Source organism: Moschus berezovskii, chromosome 21 (genome assembly GCF_049115385.1).
Source record: "Moschus berezovskii isolate FMDL1 chromosome 21, NW_MosBer_1.0, whole genome shotgun sequence".
Classification (NCBI taxonomy): domain Eukaryota; kingdom Metazoa; phylum Chordata; class Mammalia; order Artiodactyla; family Moschidae; genus Moschus; species Moschus berezovskii.
In genome coordinates, this window is record NC_142480.1 from 71215108 (window position 1) to 71224065 (window position 8958).

The following is an 8958-nucleotide window of genomic DNA, read 5'->3' on the forward strand; positions in this document are numbered from 1 at the left end:
AATTCTGCGCAAGCCCCCTTGCGATTTAATTTTATACCCCGGTAGCTGGGCACATACCAAAATCTAAGCAATGCATTCTTCTACCAAATAAGGACAAAAAACTAAGCACATTTCAAGGACAGGAGGAACAAAGGGAGGAAGTGACCACATCATGTTTACTGCAAAGCCTGCCCAGAACACCAGCCTCTTCCTTTTTTTTAAGCCGGGCATGTTCCCTCCTATGCGAGAGGAACATTAACCTTGGATATTGTGTGCAGGCTTCCTGGAAGAACATCGTGTTTGCAAGCATGCTCTGCCCAAGCAGAGAGTCTTGTTTCCAGGCACATCTCTGCTTCCTTAACCATTCTCTCTCGTGGTCACTGTCGGGCTCCTAAACGCGGTTGCTCTCAAAATTTTCCAGGGGATTCATCCCTCGTCTCTCGTCTCCTGTTCAGACATGGAACTGCACTTTCTTCTCGAGTTGTAAAACGGGTGTTAGGCCCCATGAGAGTTGATTTAGTAACTGAAGATTGTATCGAGTATGCTCAGGGAGTCAGGTCTCCACTCGTCTTCTGAGTTGATACTCAAGGATACATTTGAATCTGTGCAGTAGAATCAGACAATATTTCCAGTGGGTGGTGACATCCGTACCTTTTCCATTTGTGTGTTGAAAACCTGGGGATCCTCCCGAGTTTCAAATTGGTACCCGCCTCCTCATACTGTGCGACCAGAACATCCGGATTCCATTCCAGAGAAAGCAGAGGAATCGACTCTCTCATCTGGAAAAGAGGACTGGAAAACGGGGTAATTTGTCACTGTGGCAGGAAACTCGGTATTCCGCTGGACTGGGGCTGTGTATGTCGGTTTAATTTTTGAGTCGCATAAAGGATGTTCAGTAACCTGTCGAGTTTCAAGTGGGAATGTGGAATTTCTCTTGCGAAGCTGCAAAGGAAATGTTCCTCATCTCGCCTTGAGGGCAGAATCTTGTGGTTTTTCTTGAGATGCGGCAGGAAGCTTGGGGTCCCTCTCGAGTTGGGCTGGGGACCTCAGGAACTCTCTTGTGTTTCTTCAGGGAACTCTGGTCCCCTTTTGTGTTGGAAGGGGAACTTTGGGATTACTCTCGAGCCGTTAAATGGGCTTAAGGCCTCATCTTGAATTGAGTCCGTAAATTGTGTGCTCCTCTCTAGTGGGGACGGCTATGTAAGGGAGATTTTTGAGTCGCATAAAGGGTGTCAAAACCTCTTCGAGTTTTAACTGGAAATGTGGGATTTCTCTTGAGATTCTGCAGCAGAATATTTCCTCATCTCGCATAGATGGGGGAACTTTGTCGTTTTTCACGAGTTGAGGCGGAAAGCTTTGGGTTCCTCTCGAGTTGCTATGGGAACGTCAGGAACTCACTCGTTTTGTCCCAGGGAAGTTGGGTCTCTTTGCTTTTGGAAGGGGAACTTCAGGATTCATCTAGAGGCACGGGAGAAGAATAGGGTTGTTATCTAGTGTTGTGTAGGAAAATTGTGTGCTCCACATCAATGTGGATGGCTATGTTGGGGAATTTTTTGAGTCGCATAAAGGGTTTCAAGTACCCGTTCGAATTTCAAGCGGGAATGTTGGATTTCTCTTGAGATTCTGCAGCCGAAAATTTCCTCATCTCACATTGAGGGCATAATTTTTTGGTGTTTCAAGAGTGTGGCGGGAAGCATTGGGTTCTTCTCGAGTTGTGACAGGGACCTCAGGAAATCCCTCGTGTTGCCCCAGGGAAGTCAGGTTTCCTATCGTGTTGGAAGGTGAACCTCCGGATTCCTCTCGAGATGCAGCAGAGGAATAGGGCGGCATTTAGTGTTGATTCGTTCAACTGTGTGTTCTTTGCCAGTGGCAACAAGTATCTCGGGGTTGCTCTCAAAATTCACCTGGGGAATCAGGCCTCATCTATTGTTCAGATATCGAACTGCACTTTCTTCTCGAGTTGTAAAATGGGTGTTAGGCCACATTAGAGTTGAATTTGTACCTGGAGATTGTTTCGAGTATGCTCGGGGAGTCAGGTCTCCACTCGTCTTATGAGTTGATAATCGAGGATACATTTGAATCTGTGCAGTAGAATCAGACAATATCTCAAGTGGGTTTTGACATCCGTACCTTTTCCATTTGTGTTTTGAAAACCTGGGTATCCTCCTGAGTTTCAAGGCGGTACCCACCTCCTCGTTCAGTGCGACCTGAAGGTCCGGATTCCCTTCCAGAGAAAGCAGAGGAATCTACTCTCATCTGGAAAAGATGACTGGAAAACGGGACAATTTGTCAGTGTGGCACAAAACTCGGTGTTCCTCTCTACTGGGGCTGTGTATGTCGGTTTAATTTTTGAGTCGCATAAAGGATGTTCAGTAAACTGTCGAGTTTCAAGTGGGAATGTGGATTTCTCTGGTGAATCTGCAACAGAAATATTCCTCATCTTGCCTTGAGGGCAGAATCTTGGTTTTTCTCCAGTTGAGGCGGGAAGCTTGGGTTCCCTTTCGAGTTGTGCAGTGTACCTCAGGAACTCGCTCATTTTGCTTCAGGGTAGTCTTGTCTCCTTTTGGGTTGGAAGGGGAATTTCGGGGTTACTCTTGAGCCGTTAAATGGGAATAGGCCCTCATCTCGTGTTGAGTCCATTAATTGTGTACTCCTGTCCAGTGGGGACGGCTATGTTAGGGAACTTTTTGAGTTCCATAAAATGTGTCAATTACCCTTTCGAATTTCAAGCGGGAATTTGGGATTTCTCCTGATATTCTGCAGCAGAAAATTTCCTCATCTCACATTTATGGGGGAACGTTGTCGTTTTTCTTAAGTTGCGGCAGAAAGCTAGGGGTTCCCTGCGAGTTGCGACAGGGAACTCAGGAACTCGTTCGCGTTGTCCTAGGGAAGTTAGTGCTCGTTTGCTGTTGGAACGGGAACCTCAGTATTCCTCTCGAGGCGCGTGGGAGGAAAAGGGCTGCATCTAGTGTTGTGTACATAAATTGTGTGCTCCGGTTCAATGTGGACGGCTATGTCTGGGAAGTTTTTGGGTCACATAAAGGGTATCAACTACCCGTTCGAAATTCAAGTGGGAATGTGGGATTTCTCTTGAGTCTCTGCAGTGGAAATATTCCTCATCTCTCCTTGAGGGCAGATTTTTATTGTTATTCTCTAGTTGTGGCAAGAAGCTTGGGCTCTCTCTCGATTTGCGACAGGGACCTCTGGAACTCGATGGTGTTGCTTCAGGGAAGTCAGGTCTCCTTTCGTGTTGAAGGGGAACCTCGGGATTCCCCTCAAGGTGAGGCAGAGAAATAGGGCCGCATCTAGCATTGTGTACCTAAACTGTGTGCCCCTCTTCAGTGGGGACAGCTCTGTCGGGGAAGTTTTGATTCGCATAAAGGGTGTCAAGTACTTGTTCGAATTTCAAGCAGGAATGTAGGATTTCTCTTGAGACCCTGCAGCAGAAAAATTTCTCATCTCGCATTGAGGGGAAAATCTGATTTTTTTTCTCTAGTTGCAGCGGTAAGCTTGGGGTTCTTCTTCAGTTGTGACGGGGACCATATGAGACCGCTCGTGTTGCCCCAGGGAAGTCAGGTCTCCTTTCGTGTTGAAAGGGGAACCTCGGGATTTCTCTCGAGGTGCAGCAGAGGAATAGGGCTGCATCTAGCGTTGAGTCTGTCAACTCTGTGTTCTTTTCCAGTGGCGACAGGGATCTCGGGGCTGCTATGAAGGTTCTACTGGGGAGTCAGGCTTCATCTCGATTTGAAGCATGAAATTCTGCTTTCCTTTCTAGTTGTAAAAGGGGAATCATTCTTCGTGTCTTGATCAGGAGGTTCATTAGGGCTTTTTCTCTCGGCTGAGAATGGGTGTCAGGTTTCTCATCATGTTGTGAGGGTATAGTCGGTGTTCCATTGGAGCTTTGCTAGATCATCAGGACTTACCTCGATTGGAGGTGGAACTCAGAGTCCTCAGCAGCTTCTGCGGGAGGGCACTTGAATTTCAATAGGAGACAGAGGCCTCCTCTTGTGGTGGGAGAAGAAGATAGGATACATCTAGAGTTGAAGCAGGGTTTGAATGCTCATATCGTGAGGACGTGGGGAATACAGAGCTCTTCTAGAGCTGTGCACGGAAACTGGGCTTTTCTCTCAATTGAAGATGGATATTCTGGGAGCCTCTTCAATTGTAAATAGGGATTCAAGTCTTCTGTGGTATCTTGAGAGAGAACTCGGGATTGCTCTCCAAGCACTGTAGGAAAAAAGGGCCTCAAGTGACGTTGCCTGGGGCTTCTCGTGGTATATGGCGATTGCAAAGGGAAGTATGGCTTTCATTTCGAGTTATGCCAGGGAACTCAGGGAGACACTCATATTGCCTCAGGGAAGAAAAGTTATGAGGGGAAGTTCGTGATTGATCTCGAGTCAATGCCGAGGAATCGGGTTTCAATTCACATCGAAAGTGGGTAATCCCAAAGTGTTTCTCGAATTTGGGCAGAAATCTTTCGGATCACTCGAGTTGCAAAAGGGGCCTCACGGATCCTCTCAAGTTGTCTCTGGGAAGTCCAGAAACCTTTTGTAGTGTGGAGAGCCTTTGGGATGCCTTTCGAGACAGTGCAGGGGAATAGGGTCTCATCTGGAGTTGAGGCGCTAACCTCAGTGTGCCTCTCCAGTTCTTACATGGATCACAGTATTCCTACGAAGTTTCAAAAGGGGAGTCATGCCAAGTCTCTTGTTGAGGCATGGAACTCCACTAACTTTTCGAGTTGTAAAAGGGGTGGTCGGCCTCCTGTTGTGTTGATTTTCTGTCCTGGGGCTTTTTCTCTATGATGCACCTGGGAAATCATGCCTCCCTGAGTGGTGTTACTTGATCCTGGGAGTTCCCTTTGAATTGGGACGGTGGAATCAGTCCTTATATTGAGCGGATGGTTAAATTGGTGTCTTTTTGAATTGTGGCACGACTCCCCGGGGTCCTCTCGAGTTTTAAGAGGACATAGGCCTCCTCTTCAGATTTGACAGAAACATCGGGATTAATTTCCATACGAAGCAGGGCCATCGATCCGCACCTAGAGATGACGAGTGGAAAACGGGTCTCTTCTTGAGCTGTGGCAGGAACCTCGCTGCTCCTCTTGAGTTTAACCGGGTATCTCGGGGAAACTCTTCATTTGCCTATAGTGTGCCGAGTATCCTTTCGAGTTTGAAGAGGGAATGTGGGACTTCTCTTAAGACGCTGCAGCAGAAAAGGGCGTCCTGTCACGTGGAGTGGAGCATTTCATGGTTTATCTGGAGTTGCGGCTTGAAGCTTGGAGGTATTCTCGCATTATGACGGGAACCACTTGGACTTGCTAGTTTTGCCTCAGGGAAGTCAGGTCTCCTTTCCTGTTGAAAGTGGAACTTTGCGATTCCGTTGGAGTCACTGCAGGGCATGAGGGCCACATTTAGACTTGAGTGGGTAAACTCAGTATTCCATTCAAGTGACCACATGGATCTTGGTGTTGCCCTGATGGTTGCACTGGGGAATCAAGCCTAGTCTTTGTTGAGGAGGGAGCTGTACTTTACCCCCGAGTTGTAAAAGGACTATCAGGTCTGCTTTCTGTTTTAGTGGGAAATTTGCGCTTTTTCGAGAGTCTCATCAGGGAATTCATGCCTCCGATCATGTTGTGAGTTGATACTCCGTGTTCCACTGGAGCTGCTACAAACAAAACACGACTCATCTCTAGTTGAGTGTGAACTCGGAGTCCTTTGAACATGCTGCAGTATCTACAGTGTTGCCCTCAAGTGTAAATAGATGTGACAGGACTCATCCTGTGGTATGAGGTGAAATTGGGATTCCTCTTCAGTTGAACGTGGAATGCTCATTATCTTCAGCTGAGTTGTGATCACTGGCCTTTTCTTAAATTGTGGTGGGGAAAATCGGTTTTCTTCTCTCATTGGGACTGATAGTTCTGGGAAACCCTTAAGTGGTATCAGGGAACTCAAGCCTAATCGAATTTGGAGAAGGAACTTGGGACTTTTGTCTACATGCTGTAGGAAATAAAAAAGGGGGCATCATCTTGCTTTGAAAGAGGAATTTCGAGTTTATTCTTGAGTTGTGGCGGGAAATGTGGATTTCCTCTCGAGTGACGATGGATATATCAGGGAGCCTCCTGTGTTGTTTCTGGGAAGTCAGAACGCCTTTCCATTTGCAAGGGGAACCTCGGGATTCCTTTGGAGTCACTGCAGTGAAGTAGGTCTGCATCTAGATTTGAGTTGGTTTAACTCAGAATTCCTCTCCAGTAGCGAAAGGGTTGCTCTCAAAATTGTCTTGGGGAGTCAGGCCTCGTCTCGTGTTCAGACATGGTACTCCACTTTCTTCTCGAGTTGTAAAAGGAGTATTAGGCCACAATTGAGTTAAATTTTACCTGGAGATTTTGTTGAAAATCCTCAGGAGACAGGTCTCCACTCGTCTTGTGAGTTGATATTCGAGGATATATTTGAATCTGTGCAGTGGAATCAGACAATATCTCGAGTGGGTGGGGACATTGGTACCTTTTCCAATTGTGTTTTGAAACCCGGAATTCTCCCGAGTTTCAAGGTGTTACCGGTCTCCTCGTACTGTGCAACGGGAACGTCCGGATTCCATTCCAGACAAAGCGGGGGAATCGACTTTCATCTGGAAAAGAGGACTGGAAAACGGGACACTTTGTCAGTTGTTGCAGGAAATTCGGCGTTCCTCTCGGTTCAGTTCAGTTCAGTCGCTCAGTCCTCTCCCACTCTTTGCGACCCCATGATTCACAGCACGCCAGTCCTCTCTGTCCATCACCCTTTCCCACAGTTCATTCAATCTCATGTCCATCCAGTCGGTGATGCCATCCAGCCATCTCATTCTCCGTCATCTACGTCTCCTCCCACCCCCAATCCCTCCCAGCATCAGACTCTTTTCCAGTGAGTCAACTCGTCACATGAGGTGGCCAAAGTATTGGAGTTTCGGCTTTAGCATCAGTCCTTCCAATGAACACACAGGATTGATTTCCTTTAGAATGGACTGGATGGATCTCCCTGCAGTCCAAGGGACTCTCAAGAGTCTTATCCAGCACCACAGTTCAAAAGCATCAATTCTTCGGCGGTCAGCTTTCTTCACAGTCCAACTCTCACATCCATACATGACCACGGGAAAAATCATAACCTTGACTAGACGGAACTTGTTTCCCAAAGTAATGTCTCTGCTTTTTAATATGCTATCTAGGTTGGTTATAAATTTCCTTCCAAGGAGTAAGTGTCTTTTAATTTCCTGGATGCAATCAGCATCTGCAGTTTTTTTGGAGCCCCCAAAAATGAAAGTCTGACGGTTTCCAAGGATTCCTCATCTATTTCCCATGAAGTGATGGGACCCGATGCCATGAACTTCGTTTTCTGAATGTTGAGCTTCAAGCCAAATTTTCACTCTCCTCTTTCACTTTCATCAAGAGGCCTTCGAATTCCTCTTTACTTTCTGCCATAAGGGTGGCGTCATCTGCATATCTGAATTTATTGATATTTCTCCCAACAGTCTTGATTCCAGCTTGTGCTTCTTCCAGTACAGCGTTCCTCATGAGGTCCTATGCATATAAATTAAATAAGCAGGGTGACAATATACAACCTTGACGTACTCCTTTTCCTATTTGGAACCAGTCTGTTGTTCCATGTCCAGTTCTTACTGTTGCTTCCTGACCTGCATAAAGGTTCCTCAAGAGGCAGGTCAGGTGGTCTGGTATTCCCATCTCTTTCAGAATGTTCCATAGTTTATTGTGATCCACACAGACAAAGGCTTTGGCATAGTCAATGAAGCAGAAATAGATGTTTTTCTGGAACTCTCTTGCTTTCTCCATGATACAGCGGATGTTGGCAATTTGATCTCTGGTGCCTCTGCCTTTTCTAAAACCTGCTTGAACATCTGGGAGTTCACGGATCACATATTGCTGAAGCCTGGCTTGGAGAATCTTGAGCATGACTTTACTAGCGCGTGAGATGAGTGCGATTGTGCGGCAGTTTGGGCATTCTTTGGCATTGCCTTTCTTTGGGATTGGAATGAAAACTGACCTTTTCCAGTCCTGTGGCCACTGCTGAGTTTTCCAAATTTGCTGGCATATTGTGTGAAACACTTTCACAACATCATCTTTCAGGGTTTGAAATAGCTCAATTGGAATTCCATCACCTCCACTAGCTTTGTTCATAGTGATGCTCTCTAAGGCCCACTTGACTTCACAATTCAAGATGTCTGGTTCTAGGTGAGTGATCATGCCGTCGTGTTTATCTTTCTCCTGGTGATCATTTTTGTACAGTTCCTCTGTGTATTCTTTCCACCTCTTCTTAATATCTTCTGCTTCTGTTAGGTCCATACTATTTATGTCCTTTATCGAGCCCATCTTTGCATGAAATGTTCCCTTGATATCTCTAACTTTCTGGAATGGTTATGTCAGTGTCACTTTTGAGTCGCCTAAAGGATGTTAATTAAACTGTGGAGTTTTAAGCGGGAATGTGGGATTTCTCCTGAGAGTCGGCAACGGAAAAGTTGAACATCTCGCCTTGAGGGCAGAATCTTGTGATTTTTCTCGAGTTGTGGCGGGAAGCTTTGTGTTCCTCTTGAGCTGCGACGGGGAATTCAGGAACTCGCTCGTGTCGTTCCAGGGAAGTCAGGTCTCATTTTGTGTTGGAAGGGGAACTTCGGGATTTCTCTCGAGATGTGGCAGAGGAATAGTGCCGCATCTAGCATTGTGTACATAAACTGTGTGCTCCTTTTCAGTGGGGACGACTATGTCGGGGAAGTTTTGAGTTGTATAAAGGGTGTCAAGTACCCATTCAAATTTCAAGCGGGAATTTGGGATTTCTCTTGAGACTCTGCAGTGGAAATGTTCCTCATCACGCATTGCATGGAGAATCAGGTTGATTTTCTCGAGTTGCAGTGGGAAGCTTGGTATTCTTCTCAAATTGTGACGGGGACCTTATGAACTCGCTCGTGTTGCCCCAGGGAATTCAGGATTCCTCTAGT